This window comes from Perna viridis, chromosome 2 (genome assembly GCF_037379345.1).
Source record: "Perna viridis isolate PV_CMFRI_1.1 ecotype Kerala chromosome 2, ASM3737934v1, whole genome shotgun sequence".
Classification (NCBI taxonomy): Eukaryota; Metazoa; Mollusca; class Bivalvia; order Mytilida; family Mytilidae; genus Perna; species Perna viridis.
In genome coordinates, this window is record NC_142446.1 from 32,529,048 (window position 1) to 32,543,350 (window position 14,303).

The 14,303-nt window shown below is 35.6% G+C and overlaps 1 long non-coding RNA gene across 1 annotated transcript; it reads right to left on the minus strand.

Annotated features, from left to right (window-relative positions):
* Positions 1 to 840: 840 nt before the first annotated feature.
* On the minus strand, positions 841 to 8,236 carry LOC148624682 (uncharacterized). The gene is made up of 2 exons (XR_015919735.1): positions 8,102 to 8,236; positions 841 to 2,592 (listed from the first exon to the last, which is right to left on the minus strand). It is a non-coding gene; the product is annotated as an uncharacterized LOC148624682 (long non-coding RNA).
* Positions 8,237 to 14,303: the final 6,067 nt, after the last annotated feature.

The window sequence follows — 14,303 nt, forward strand, 5'->3', positions numbered from 1 at the left end:
GCAAAACCTAGCAGAGGTCATCAACACAAAAGTAAAGATTCAGATAAAATTAGACCAATGGGACCAAAAGTTAAAATATACTACACCAAAGAAGTCACCCAAGAAGCTGACACCAATCTAGCCATCACAGTACCAGACCTTCCCTGAGGCCCAGGAAATTCAGAGAGTTCGTAAGAGGGCCATAGATCAGAAAACCTATAGTGGCTCTGTAATTCCCTATGGGTATGGATGCGTAAAGAAGGAAGAACGTGTAATATTCCCGGTGCTTATGAGTAAAATAACAGAACGTTCGAATGAACCTATGAACATGTCCGTAGTCCAAACAATTATTATAGATAGCGACAGTGACTCAAATATAAGAACCGATGATGTAGTAGAGGTGAAAAATGTTGATATTGCCAACGAAAGACATGTTCAAGTACAAGGTCAAGAGAACATCATTGAGGAACTGGAAGAAGAATGCAAAGTAATTGTAAAGATTGAATATGAGGATGTAGATTATTCTGATTGCAGTTATATGAACTAACAATATACACTGTTTCTTAAAAGACATTTGTAAATACTGAACAATCATGTAACATGGTGGGAGGGTAGATATTTATTATGTAATAGAACAAAGTATTTCTTGTCCGGGACGGACAATATTTTCAAAGCAGGGGGCGGATTAAAAAAAACGTAAAGTTGTCATCACTCATGTTTATGAAATGTGTTGAATTATTTATATATGCCATTTGTAGGGCAGCCTGGGCAAGTTTATATTGTGTATACTGTCGCAGGTCAAAATACAAGGGCCGGGACATCGGCAAAATATTTGTATTATGGCTGCATAAAAAGTCGTCCTGGTAATTTAACTTTATTCGTCTGAAAATAAACATATACATGTTTGCCAAATACAGCGTAACCTGAAAATAATGCACAAGATCTACACATTCCATAAATGTGTATTTACGGAGTATCGATGCACAAAAACTATCATTTGCCGATATTGAATGATAAACTAACATGAAATGAATGAACTATACGAATTTTAACTTTGCATAAATTTGTGAAAATGAATTACGGAAATTGAAATGAAATATTATTAAACTAAAGAATAATGATTATTGTCAAATTGAAACTATATGAATTCCAAATAGCTAAAACGTTTATCCAATTTACTTACTATCAATCTTATTAAACTTTATCTCATTGAATAATAAAGTTTCCAAATAAAATATTTTAGAAATGAAATAAATTTCTTAATCAATAAATATTCGTACCTGAACGGCGACTTGCGTCCTCCGTCGACTATTGTGGAGTGAGCAAATTTTCAATTGTTATTGATTTTATAATATTTTGTTAGTAAGACATGCAGTGCCCGTGGCGCGGGAATGTCGATACTGTATAAAGTCAAAATATAGTTCATGTCGTATTGATTAAATGTACGTCATGATGATTACAAATACATGTACGTCATGATGAATATGAATGAATGACGAATGATATGATGAGTGATTGATAACATATAAACAAAACATCCCCCTTCTAGATTATAAACAACTAATAATCTATCAAATTCAAGTACGGATCATATATGCATACGATCTACATAATAACTATATCAAATACATCCCCCCTTTACAATCTATACGGTGACATACACCCCCTCCATAAGAAAAATGGGATTCGTCCCCGAAACCAATGACAAAACAATAAACCTATAATACATTCGAAAATGCATAGTCAAATATTCAAAATGAAATTTGGCCATTCCCAAGTCAAACATGTGGCAAGCGCCTCTATGCGATTACAAATGTCCAAAATTCATATGAAAACAAGTATTTATTTATACACATGTAAAATATTGCAAACAATACAATTTATCAAAATATCAGACAGATTTACATCATGTTTGTGAACCCATTTTGTTTCTCAATTATTCAACTTGGACTCATTACATCCAAATACAGAATTCAAACGTCGAATCCATACATCACGTAATTCGATTCCCGGATGTACACCATCAATCAATTTCGAATAAACGTATCGAATTCTGCCTTTATTATATTTATGAACTGGTGTGTGCAAAAACGGTGTGACAAATCCGTTGCCGGTGTTATATTCTGTAATATAACTATTTATTTTGTTTAAGATTTCGTTCAGCATCTCTTGCATATTATTATAATGCGTATCCAATAGAAGATAAGAAGTTTTTCCTTGTTGAAGTCTTATATTGTTCCATACCACGAAACTCATAGTAGTAATAGTTGCCATTACTATTTTGCAATCTATGGAACTTAACTTCTCTTCTATCATACGGATATTAGTTTTAAAAATCTGCATATGATTGATCTTTTCTCCTTTTGAATCTCTGATCTCTAAGCAAGATTCTTGATAACGGTTTGCTCTGCGAACGGAGCATATGTCCGGTATACCCGCTATAAAATAAACGATTTTGTTACCATCTATATCTTTTAAATCATCGTACGCTTTGTCACATAATTGTCTCAAGTTTGCACCCGGTTTTACGTATAAATGTTGGCAAAACAATTTGCCTTCCAGTGTTCTTCCTCTACTGGAGGTGTATGTATAGGTCCGCGGGTTCATTTCAATCTAAAAGAAATGAATATATATTCTATATGGAAATTTCCGTTAATATAAACAAAATCGCAAAATGAAATATATATAATTAATGAATTAATAAAACTATGTAATATAATCTCTAAATCTGATAGGTGGTCTGACTTGTCTAGTAGACCTACGAACTGGGATTTCTGGTGTAACATCCGGTTCACTAACATTTGGTTCAACGACGGACTCGCTACTTTCTCGTACATCGGAAATCGAATTCTCTAATGTCGCACTCGATCGGGTATCAGTTAAACTCAACAGTTTATTATAACTGCTCGAACTTGAATCGGACGAATAATTGTCACGCCTAACGATTACTTGTGGATCAAACGGAACTGCCAATGGATTCAAAGGACTAACCTGTTTCTGTGATCCGTCATGTCTTACAAAAACGAGTTCATCCTCGGAATTAGACTCCGGTTCATACTCCACATCGTCAATACCAACTGAATAATCATTCTCATTCGATTCTGTAACGTCGACACAAACTTCCGTCTCCTTTCTTTCTGGGCGGTTCCGACTCGTTTCCCCAGAATCCAGAAATTGGACAGATGTAATCGGTAATAACATATTTCTATGTACCGTTTTTCGGATTCGTCCGTGTTCTTGTCGGATCACATAAACTGGAATTTCAGAATCGGGTCGAGACATTACGATGTAAGGTTCTTTACCCCATTTATTTGCCAATTTATGTTTTCCTTTGAATGCTACATTCTTCAATAATACTCGATCACCCGGTTCAAGTGTTGATTGACGTACCTTGAGATCGTATCGAGATTTATGACGTCTATTAACCCTTTCTGCTGTTTTCGCTGCCGTTTTATATGCGAACTGCAATCTTTTCTTCAAACCATAGACATACGAATTTCGATCGGCTGTCGAAGAAGAGTTGACGTCACTACCTAAAAATGCATCAATAGCAAGACGTGGATGCCAACCAAACATTAGAAAATGCGGACTATAACCAGTACTTTCATGCTTAGTAGCATTATAAGCATGTACTAGCGGTGCTACATAACTCTTCCAATTCGCCTTTTTATCATCTTCGAGAGTGCCTAGCATATTTAACAGAGTTTGATTAAATCGTTCGCATTGGCCATTACCTTGTGGGTGGTAAGGGGTGGTGCGCGATTTCTTAACGTCTGCCAAATTGCATAGCTCTCTGATAACTTTCGACTCAAAGTTTCGACCTTGGTCGCTATGTATACGAGATGGAAACGAATAATGTTGAATGAAATGTTCCCATAAACTTTTGGCTGTAGTTTTAGCTGACTGATTCCTTGTTGGAATTGCCTGAGCATACCTTGTGAAATGATCAGTTATGACTAATATATTTTCATAACCCCCTTTGGATCGTTCCAGTGTTAGATAATCTATACATAGAATCTCCAAAGGCTGAGACGAAGATATATTAATCAATTCTGCGGATTTCGTTGATCTGGTTTTTCTTAGAATGCATTTTGCACATGACGACACCTTACGTTCAACGTCTTTATCTACACCTGGCCAATAATACCTGGATTTTACCAACGACAAAGTCCTATCTCGGCCCTGATGACCAACATCGTCGTGAAGACCTACAAGAGCGATCTCACGGTAGATATCGGGCAACACTAGCTGAGAAACTGACTCGTTGTTGATAAAACTCTTTCTATATAAAACCTCCTGTTGCATATATAATTTATCCCATTCTCTTATATATTTCTTGACGTCATCGCTTTCCTTCGAGATCTGCCGTTTCGTCGGTTTATGTCCAGTACTAATTAATTCGATAATTCTACTGATTGCAATGTCACATTTCTGTTCTTTGGACCAGTCAATATCGGATAAATTTGACTGATAATCCATATTGTCGACAATTTCTGCATCTTGTGATAACAGTAAACTTTCTACTATTGGTTGTTCTGACTGAGCAATAGTTGCTGAACTACATACTGCCTTAATGACGTCACAGTCTATGTGGTTTAGATTAGTATGATTTCTGGACAAAATATCGGCATCAATATTCGATTTACCGGTTCGATAGCTCAGATTGAAATCATAGTTTGACAATGCGGCCACCCACCTATGTCCTGTAGCATCAAGCTTAGCTTTATCTAAGACGTAGGTTAATGGGTTATTGTCAGTTCTGACCTCAAACTTACTACCTGACAGATAATCATGAAATTTGTCGGTTACTGCCCATTTAAGTGCCAAAAATTCCCTCTTGTGGGCCGGATATAACCGTTCTGGACCACGTAAACTACGACTAGCGTATGCAATGACCCTCTCTTTACCTTCTCTTCTCTGATACAATATAGCACCAAGACCAGTTCCAGATGCGTCTATATTAAGAATAAAAGGCAACGAGAAGTCTGCAAAAGCAAGAACAGGTGGATTTATAAGCTTGCTAATGATTGCATCCATCGCATTTTGCTCATTGGTACCCCACTGCCAGGGAGTTGGCTTTGCTCTCTTCTTAGGCTTAGCCTTTTTTTTGTTAGTGTGGTGACCAATTAACAAATCATTTAATGGCTTTGCAATCTTAGCATAGTCCTTGATAAACTTTCTGTAGTATGATGTAAAACCAAGAAATTTTCTAAGATCTTTGACACCACTTACTTTAGGCCAGTTTTTTACGGCGGATACTTTATCGGGATCGGTCTTAATACCGTCGGCAGATACAATAACCCCAAGGTACTTAATCTCACTCTTGAAAAACTCACATTTATCGCCGCGAAGTTTTAAACCATTCTCTTCAAGACGCTTAAACACAGATTCCAAACGTTCGAAATGTTGTTCGATCGTACTCGAGAACACGACTATATCATCTAGAAAAACTAGACATTGTCTTAAATGAGCCTCGCCCATGCATCGTTCCATTAACCTTTGAAACGTCGCACCGGAATTTGTCAATCCAAAAGGGAGACGATTCCACTCGTAAAATCCCAAAGGGCCTAAATTGAAAGCGGTCATAAATTTATCAGATTCCTTGATTCCACAATTCCAATACGCCGAACGGAGATCTAGGCGGGAAAAGAACTTAGAACCCGACAGACAATCAATCGTCTCGTCTATCCGCGGTAGAGCGTACGCGTCTTTCACGGTACGTTTGTTTAATTTTCTAAAATCGATACAAAAACGAAGACTACCGTCTTTCTTTCGTACAAGTACAACGTTACTCGAGAACGGACTATTCGATTCGCGAATACAACCCGCTTCTAGCATTTCCCGAACATGTTCGCGAACTTCATCAAACAACGCCGGTGGTATACGTCTATACGGCTCTTTAAATGGTTTATCGTCGGTCAATTTAATTTCGTGTTCTAACAGTTTTGTATACCCTATATCAGAAGAACCTTTGGAAAATACTGACTTCCATTTTCCAAGCAAACCTCGCAATCTATCCTTTACCTCATAATCTAAACTATCAGATATTTTAATACCAAGTTCCTCTAAAGGCATATCTTTCGTAACATTTTTCTCATTCGAATCTAAGTCTATGTGACGCATGACCTTGACCTCGTTCAGACTACATATAGTTGTTTTAGGTTTAATGGCAACTGTTCTCGCTGTCATATTAAATATTCTGACTGGAACTCTACAAGTTTTACCCTTCAGATTAACAACTCTGGGGCAAACTGCTAAAGAATCAGAGTTATCGCCCTCTAAATTCTCTGTTACAACAGTTGTATCACATGAAACCTTGGATTTAGCTAATCCATTAATCGTCATGACTGACATGGGTTTTAGCCTTAAGGGCTTTCTGTTTGTAGATTTAACTTTACCTACAATTGATTCGGTCAGAGTACTAAATGCTAAATTCCATTCTTTCGGAATACCTTGAGTATTATCCTCAGACATACACATATGGAAAAGCTTGATTATATTTGTCCCTACTACAATGGGAACATTCTGATTGTATTCAGTCGGAGAAACAACTAATAGAGGTACATAAACCTCATCTTGTGACATAAAACTGACCTTAACTTTGGCCTCGATATAACCTTGGTATGGCAAAACAGCGCCACCTGCTACATTGACAGTTAGACATAATTCACTCAGATCCCGTAATTCAGGTACTGGTTTCAATTTATTCAACATTGAGCTTGAAATTGTTGAAATCATTGAACCACTATCGATCAATGCCCTACATTTAACATTATTGACAATGATATTTGCCTCATTAGCTTTTCCAACCATTCTATCTAACAGACTTTGTTGATCTTTATCATAACTTTCTTTAGGACTAAAGGTTTCTGAAACCTTTTGTGTAAAGTCACGTGTTCGTCCTTCAACCGAGACCTTTATCCGTTTAAATTATCGGATTTATTCTGACCTTGGTTGTTGTAACTATTATTATAGTTTCCTCTACCTCCGAAACTACCTCTCTGACCTCTATTCGTACCTCTACTATTATAACCTCTATAACTTCTATAACCTTGTCCTGACCCTTTTCCATTTTGATTTTGTTTTTCATTTCTATTCGACTCTTTCAACTTTTTAAGTTCATCTTCAATAGATTCTATTTTCTTGTTCAGAGATTTCAACGATTTCGATACTTCATCTAGTTTATCTGATTGAGTAATCGAAGCTTGTTGTTGTATCTTTTTCTCAGTACTTTTAGACCTTTGATAATTAGATAAGTCAAGTTCTATTGATCTTATTTCTTTTCTTAACTGATCAAAATCCATTACAGTATCATACTTATATCTACTAGCATTTTTCAATGATGGATCTCTCAAACCAGACCAAAATTTTGACCGAAGCATCTCATTCTTAGCTGCAGGATTTATTTGACCCTTTTCAACAGCCAATTGTATCAAACCCTCTAATTGCATACCATATTCAGCAACTGATTGATTTGGTTGTTGATTTTCACTATAAAATCTCTGCAGTAATGCTTCACTACTAAACACATTCCCATAGACCCCTTCAAGTTTATCTATAATCTGGGACGGTGTAGCGTCATCGGACAATGAAAGTAGCAAACTTCTTGCTTTCCCCTTCAAAGACCCACGTATACTCTGTCGCAAAATAATATCGCTATAATTCCCTTCTCTAATAATACATCTGACTTCGTATTTCCATACGTCAAAATTCACTTCGCTTTTCTCTTCCCCAGAAAATATTGGTATTCTAGGTTTAGCTTGAGACACACCAGGATTATCATGTGCCATTGTGGCATGAAAATCATGAATAGGGGGTGGGGTATGTGTAGGCGTTTGCCTGCTCCTTACTGCTGGGGTACTAGTTACAAATGCAGAAGGAATATGTTTCATTCTATCGAACTCTTCAGATGTAACAACTTTGTAATCTGAATGTCGATTAATAATATCGATCATAAGAGCTATTTTCTCTTCACTAATACTTTCAATACTACTCTTTTGCTCTTCCTTGTGTGTCTCTTTGCCACCCGATGCCATAATAACTAATAGAGTTACTAAACTCAAATATAAATTCAACATGCAAAATGATCAATGAAAATGAAATGAACAATGATGATACTTACCAATAATCAGTCAATGTCAGTCGAAACTGTCGCGGCAGACATGCTTGAGAGTGATTACATCTACAGTGCTCAGTGTGCGGATTAATTCATAAATCTGATAAATATAATTAAAATATCAATATTCATAAAACATCAATACATAAACACATGTACACAATATAAATGAATAAAATTGTAAATATTTATGTTTCGGCAAAATGTCCTCAGTTGACCTGTCGCTGGCGTCTATACATCATATCATGTAACGCAAATTGCTTATCGGCAAATTAAAAGGAACTGCACATCGTTCGACTCCTATTACGGTATCGGACTGACTCCAGTTGCATACTGTTTGTAATTTCTTTCAATGTTACGAAATTATGTTTTGTTGAAATAAAGTCTGCGCAAATACATAAATGGTTTGTAATTATGTTGACTTTCCCACAATTAATCTAATTTTAATACTTTAACCATGTCTTCTCATAATTATACGGACGGCTAATTTGCTGGAATTCTTGTATGGATCCCAACCATTTTACCAATACCGTTTGTCGTGGTTCCGGAACATATGTGGTTAAAGTTGAAATTTGGTAATTTTAAGTTGTACCAATAAAGTTGTACCATTAAAGTAGTACCATTAATAAAGTTGTACCATTAAAGTAGTACCATTAATAAAGTTGTACCATTATAAAGTAGTACCATTAATAAAGTTGTACCATTATTACCATGGACTATAGCTTATCTCGGTGGAACCTCCATTTGTCGCAGGTCAAAATACAAGGGCCGGGACATCGGCAAAATATTTGTATTATGGCTGCATAAAAAGTCGTCCTGGTAATTTAACTTTATTCGTCTGAAAATAAACATATACATGTTTGCCAAATACAGCGTAACCTGAAAATAATGCACAAGATCTACACATTCCATAAATGTGTATTTACGGAGTATCGATGCACAAAAACTATCATTTGCCGATATTGAATGATAAACTAACATGAAATGAATGAACTATACGAATTTTAACTTTGCATAAATTTGTGAAAATGAATTACGGAAATTGAAATGAAATATTATTAAACTAAAGAATAATGATTATTGTCAAATTGAAACTATATGAATTCCAAATAGCTAAAACGTTTATCCAATTTACTTACTATCAATCTTATTAAACTTTATCTCATTGAATAATAAAGTTTCCAAATAAAATATTTTAGAAATGAAATAAATTTCTTAATCAATAAATATTCGTACCTGAACGGCGACTTGCGTCCTCCGTCGACTATTGTGGAGTGAGCAAATTTTCAATTGTTATTGATTTTATAATATTTTGTTAGTAAGACATGCAGTGCCCGTGGCGCGGGAATGTCGATACTGTATAAAGTCAAAATATAGTTCATGTCGTATTGATTAAATGTACGTCATGATGATTACAAATACATGTACGTCATGATGAATATGAATGAATGACGAATGATATGATGAGTGATTGATAACATATAAACAAAACATCCCCCTTCTAGATTATAAACAACTAATAATCTATCAAATTCAAGTACGGATCATATATGCATACGATCTACATAATAACTATATCAAATACATCCCCCCTTTACAATCTATACGGTGACAATACAAAAATGGTGGTGATCCATTGAGATGTGTTTTTCATGGAAAGTCAAAATGGTCTAATATAGGGTAAAATTTGATTCTGTTTACTGTGTATAATGGTAACTAGTTAGCACGTATCATCAATATTGTATTGTTAATTATGTAAGAGTAGTCAAGGGAACCGAGGTTATATAGCGGTAATCAAAAGAATGTAAGCCAGGGACAAAGACCAAACATGGAAAACAGACATACACAATAAAGAACATAAAGTAACTAAAATCATACATACAAAGTGACAAAAGCAAATGAGCAACTCGGACTCCACTAAAAACTGGAAGCATGGACCAGGTGCACCGGTAGGGTAAGCGTCCTCTGTTCTTATATATTTTTTTAATAATTCATTATTTAGGAAACATTGTTTTACTGAAAACCTTGTTTTTCATACAAACAAAATATGGATAGTCACCACATTTCTTACTGCTTTGAATTGTTTAACTGATCCGGCGGTTGGAAAACTGTACCAAACTGTGTATCTCAATGAGAAGAATGCTAGCATCACTTGTTTCGAGATGAATATCTATTTATATGTCAGAAATCTTAGTCAGAAACACAAATTTTGACGTTGGCCATGTTTTTTTACGTTACCGTAAACGAGTCTTTACGTCATGATGTCATAATGTTACACAAGCTGTCAAGTGGTATACAAGGAGAAAAATCGATAGAACTGATCAGTCGTTATACGACATCCGAGGTGTATCACTTCTTCCTAATACACGTTATACGTGAGACTACTTGCCTAATTGAAGTTCGCATACCAGCCGACGTTTCTTATAACGACCAACACATTGTCTTTATGGCGCTGCTTCTAAACAACTAGAAGTCATATTTCAAAAGGTCATTATCAATAAAGAATTGTAGTTTTTTCCAGTATAAGAGACGCTTTACCAAAGTTTTTTTTATAAATATAAGAGTCTACAAAAGTTTATAACTTTGTCGAATTTCACGCTCACTTAGAGAAAGTTCCAGCCAAAATACGCACACCAGATACCAATACATTCGTAGTATGGATATTTTCGATGGATTAAATAATCCAATGATCACATAAAAAAACCATACCGGGTTAAATAACCACGAAATAACTCTGATGTCAGCTGAATAAAAAAGATAAGAACTGGGTTTCATATATCAAATGCATTAATTGACTTTATTTTTGCTATATATTCTTCTTAGTCGACACGAAGCGCTGACTAGAGCTATTCCTACATGTATACTGCTTGCAAATGTTATGAAGTTTATGTTAAACTATTCAAATGAATACAATTAAATAGTAATCTATTTTAACACGTTCGCATAAATTATGCCAGTGTGTTAAACCACCTCTGCATTACTGGGCCATTACTTGCATCTTTCGTTACAGAGGTACCTGTCTGTCGGTCAGTAGTCAGTCACTTCAGCCGTAGCGGTCAAGGTCGTTTCACATTTGTTGGTGGAGTCATTCAGTCACTTCTACCGTAACGACCGAGGTGGCTACTGTATCTCAACAAAAGCTGTGTAATATCGAATTTTTAAATTCACTATTCTGATTACGAAACACACACACCAAAATGTATGGTAGCAGTGCGCCAGTTTGTGTAATATTCAAGTTCGATATCGGTTTACATAGAATACTTGGATGAATGAATACAAAACTCTCGGACATAGTGCTTAATTGAACTACAAACTACTCATTGGCCATTCCTAGTTTTCTTTTTAATTTTCAGGTCGAAAATCAATTTATCGACCTCCACGTCGAAACTGTCTGTTAAATCATTCAAAATTAATCCGCAATCATTGAAATAAATCATATCCTTAAATGTTCCTCTCAACCAGCTATATTTCTTGATGAGCTTTATAGTTCAAGTGCTACAAGTTATTCCATGAACGTCTATGTGTCATGTAAAAGCGCTTAGTTTCTGGGCACCTAAGTATAGTTCCACGCGTTATTCCATAGACGTCTATGCGTCATGTAAAAGCGCTTAGTTTCTGGGCACCTAAGTATAGTTCCACGCGTTATTCCATAGACGTCTATGCGTCATGTAAAAGCGCTTAGTTTCTGGGCACCTAAGTATAGTTCCACGCGTTATTCCATAGCCGTCTATGCGTCATGTAAAAGCGCTTAGTTTCTGGGCATCTAGCTATTATAGCTCCACAAACACGTACATTTACATAAACGATAATGTCTTATAATATAATTTCACTAATCATGTCTGCTGCAGGAAACATTAGCCATGCACTTTTAAGCCCTGGACCACCTACATCTCTATTATAATAGCCAAGTAGATTGATTATTGCAAAAAGCAATAATACATGACCTCAATTCAAGAGAAATGCATTATCGAAATTCCTATGCCATCGTCTAGGCAAAGTTTCATTTAATTTGTCATCTACGGGCTCCAGATGTCACGAGGCGATAACCGTAATAAAACTACACGATACCGTAGGTGATACGTCAGGATGGTTTCGGGGGTTTTGCTACCCTTTTGTAAAAGAAATGGCCAAACGACGAGGAAAGTAATAGCCTGAAACCCCTTTCTTCATACAAGTTTCTTGATCGAAACCACTGCCCCTTTTATCCGCCAGGGCCTGCTTGGAATATCTGGTATTCCAATTGGTACTCGGCATTCCTCTTTATATTTCAAGTCTATGATTGATAACTATTCATAATCTCGCAGGTTTTTTTTTATTTTATAGCTAAACATCAAATGGTTTATTATGTGTCTAAACATAGATCCCAGACAGCATTCATACGTTGGGCCAACGTTGGTTCAACGGAATCATTTTTGTTGGGCCTACGTAGGGTACCCAATGTTGGCCCAACGTTGTAAGTGCAAAGAGAGCCAACGTTGCATGGCCCAACGCTGGCCCAACGTAATGTCAACACTGACCCAACGAATACGCAATGTTGGCCCAACATAAGCCCAACCTTAACCCAACCATATGGCCAGACGATTGTATTCCTTAAGATATTAGAACATAATTTTATTATGTATTTCCTGGTCATGCCGCAGAGTTCTGATGCTGTGCACTCCTACAGAGTAAGGGCTTTCATTTCCCCTCATTTTATCATATAAATTCTTTACAGTAAGAATATACCAATGACAATCTGATTGTAGTTTACAAGATTAAAACAAGAAAATATATAAAATTAGCAGATACTATGAGCATTGATATACTAATTATTGAAAATTTGCATTTTATTTTTTGCATTGAATAGACATATGATAACATCTGTCAATGTTTTGTGTTTAGGATGAATTTACATTGAAAATATGTATACATTTGTTTAAAATGAGAGACAACTTTTGTTTTAAAAAGGTGTATTGTGGTCTCAGTTACAAAGCTGCATAAGGGGGAGATAATCATGTACATTGTTGTTATCATAAATTAGATTTGTTTATTCATAATAATTATTCTGTGTTATTAAGTTCTAATTATTAAATGCGAATACTTTTTGCATGAATATTAAACATGCAGTTAACAGAACTCAAGAAAAGAGCCAACAATACTTTTTGAAAGAAGTAAAATAATATTAATATATATACTTTGGATTTTTAACGTTGGCCCAACGTTGGCCCAACCTAGTATCGCAGTTTAGATGCAATACAGTGTTTGCTTTCATACATCCTGATTTGCTTTCTAGTTTTACTTTCTTGAGACCGACATACATTTTTACATCAAGAATAATATTAAGTCTTTTTTAACACGTTTGTTACCTAAGTCGTTTCGACCTTGGTTCAGTATTGGCTTAATGTTGGCTCTGGGTTGGACAAATGTAGAATAATGCAAATAATGTAATCATGGTTTTGATTTAAAGATCAAAATTTAACAGTACTCTCACGCAGAATTCGCTTCTAAAACAAGTTTTTAAAGAGAAACATAAAATGAAATGGTTGTTCAAACATAGTCCGGCCAACGTTGGACCAAAGTTGGGCCAACGTGGAACCTTTTTATGATATGAAAGTATTTAAAATTTCAAAATGTCGTGTTTAATCATTTTGGTTGTCAAGTAAAAACCATTTTGCTTAAAATAAATCAAGAAGAAACATTTCCATTGGGTCAACGTTGTCTTGCCAACGCCAACTAAAAGCCAACGATCCAACCATCAGCCAACGTTGGCCCAATGGAGGCATGCTGTCTGTGATAGGCAACTTGAATATATCGACACTGAACGACTGGCTTAATCTGGTAAATGCATAAAAATAAACAGGTACAGTAGTGATAAGAGGTTAGAGGTAAACTATTTTAATGGGATCGTTGTTAACTACAAACCAAATTAATCAGAAGATTTAGTTCGTAGTAAAAATTGTTTAATTGGTTTGTTAATTGGCGTAAATAACATAGAATTAAATTTGATATATTAGAAATCCCTACGAAGTGGACTTAACTATCTGCATTTGAACCTTAATGGGGGTGACAATGCGACTATTTTCCTGCGGTAGTGTAAGATAATTGCAGATGCGATCAGGTTTTACAAATCTAAAAGCTCTAGATCTGGTGACTGGTATATCAATTCTGATAAAAATCACTGTAATCCGAAAAGTAATCTCTTTGTTGTCCCGAATACGGATATAGTTTT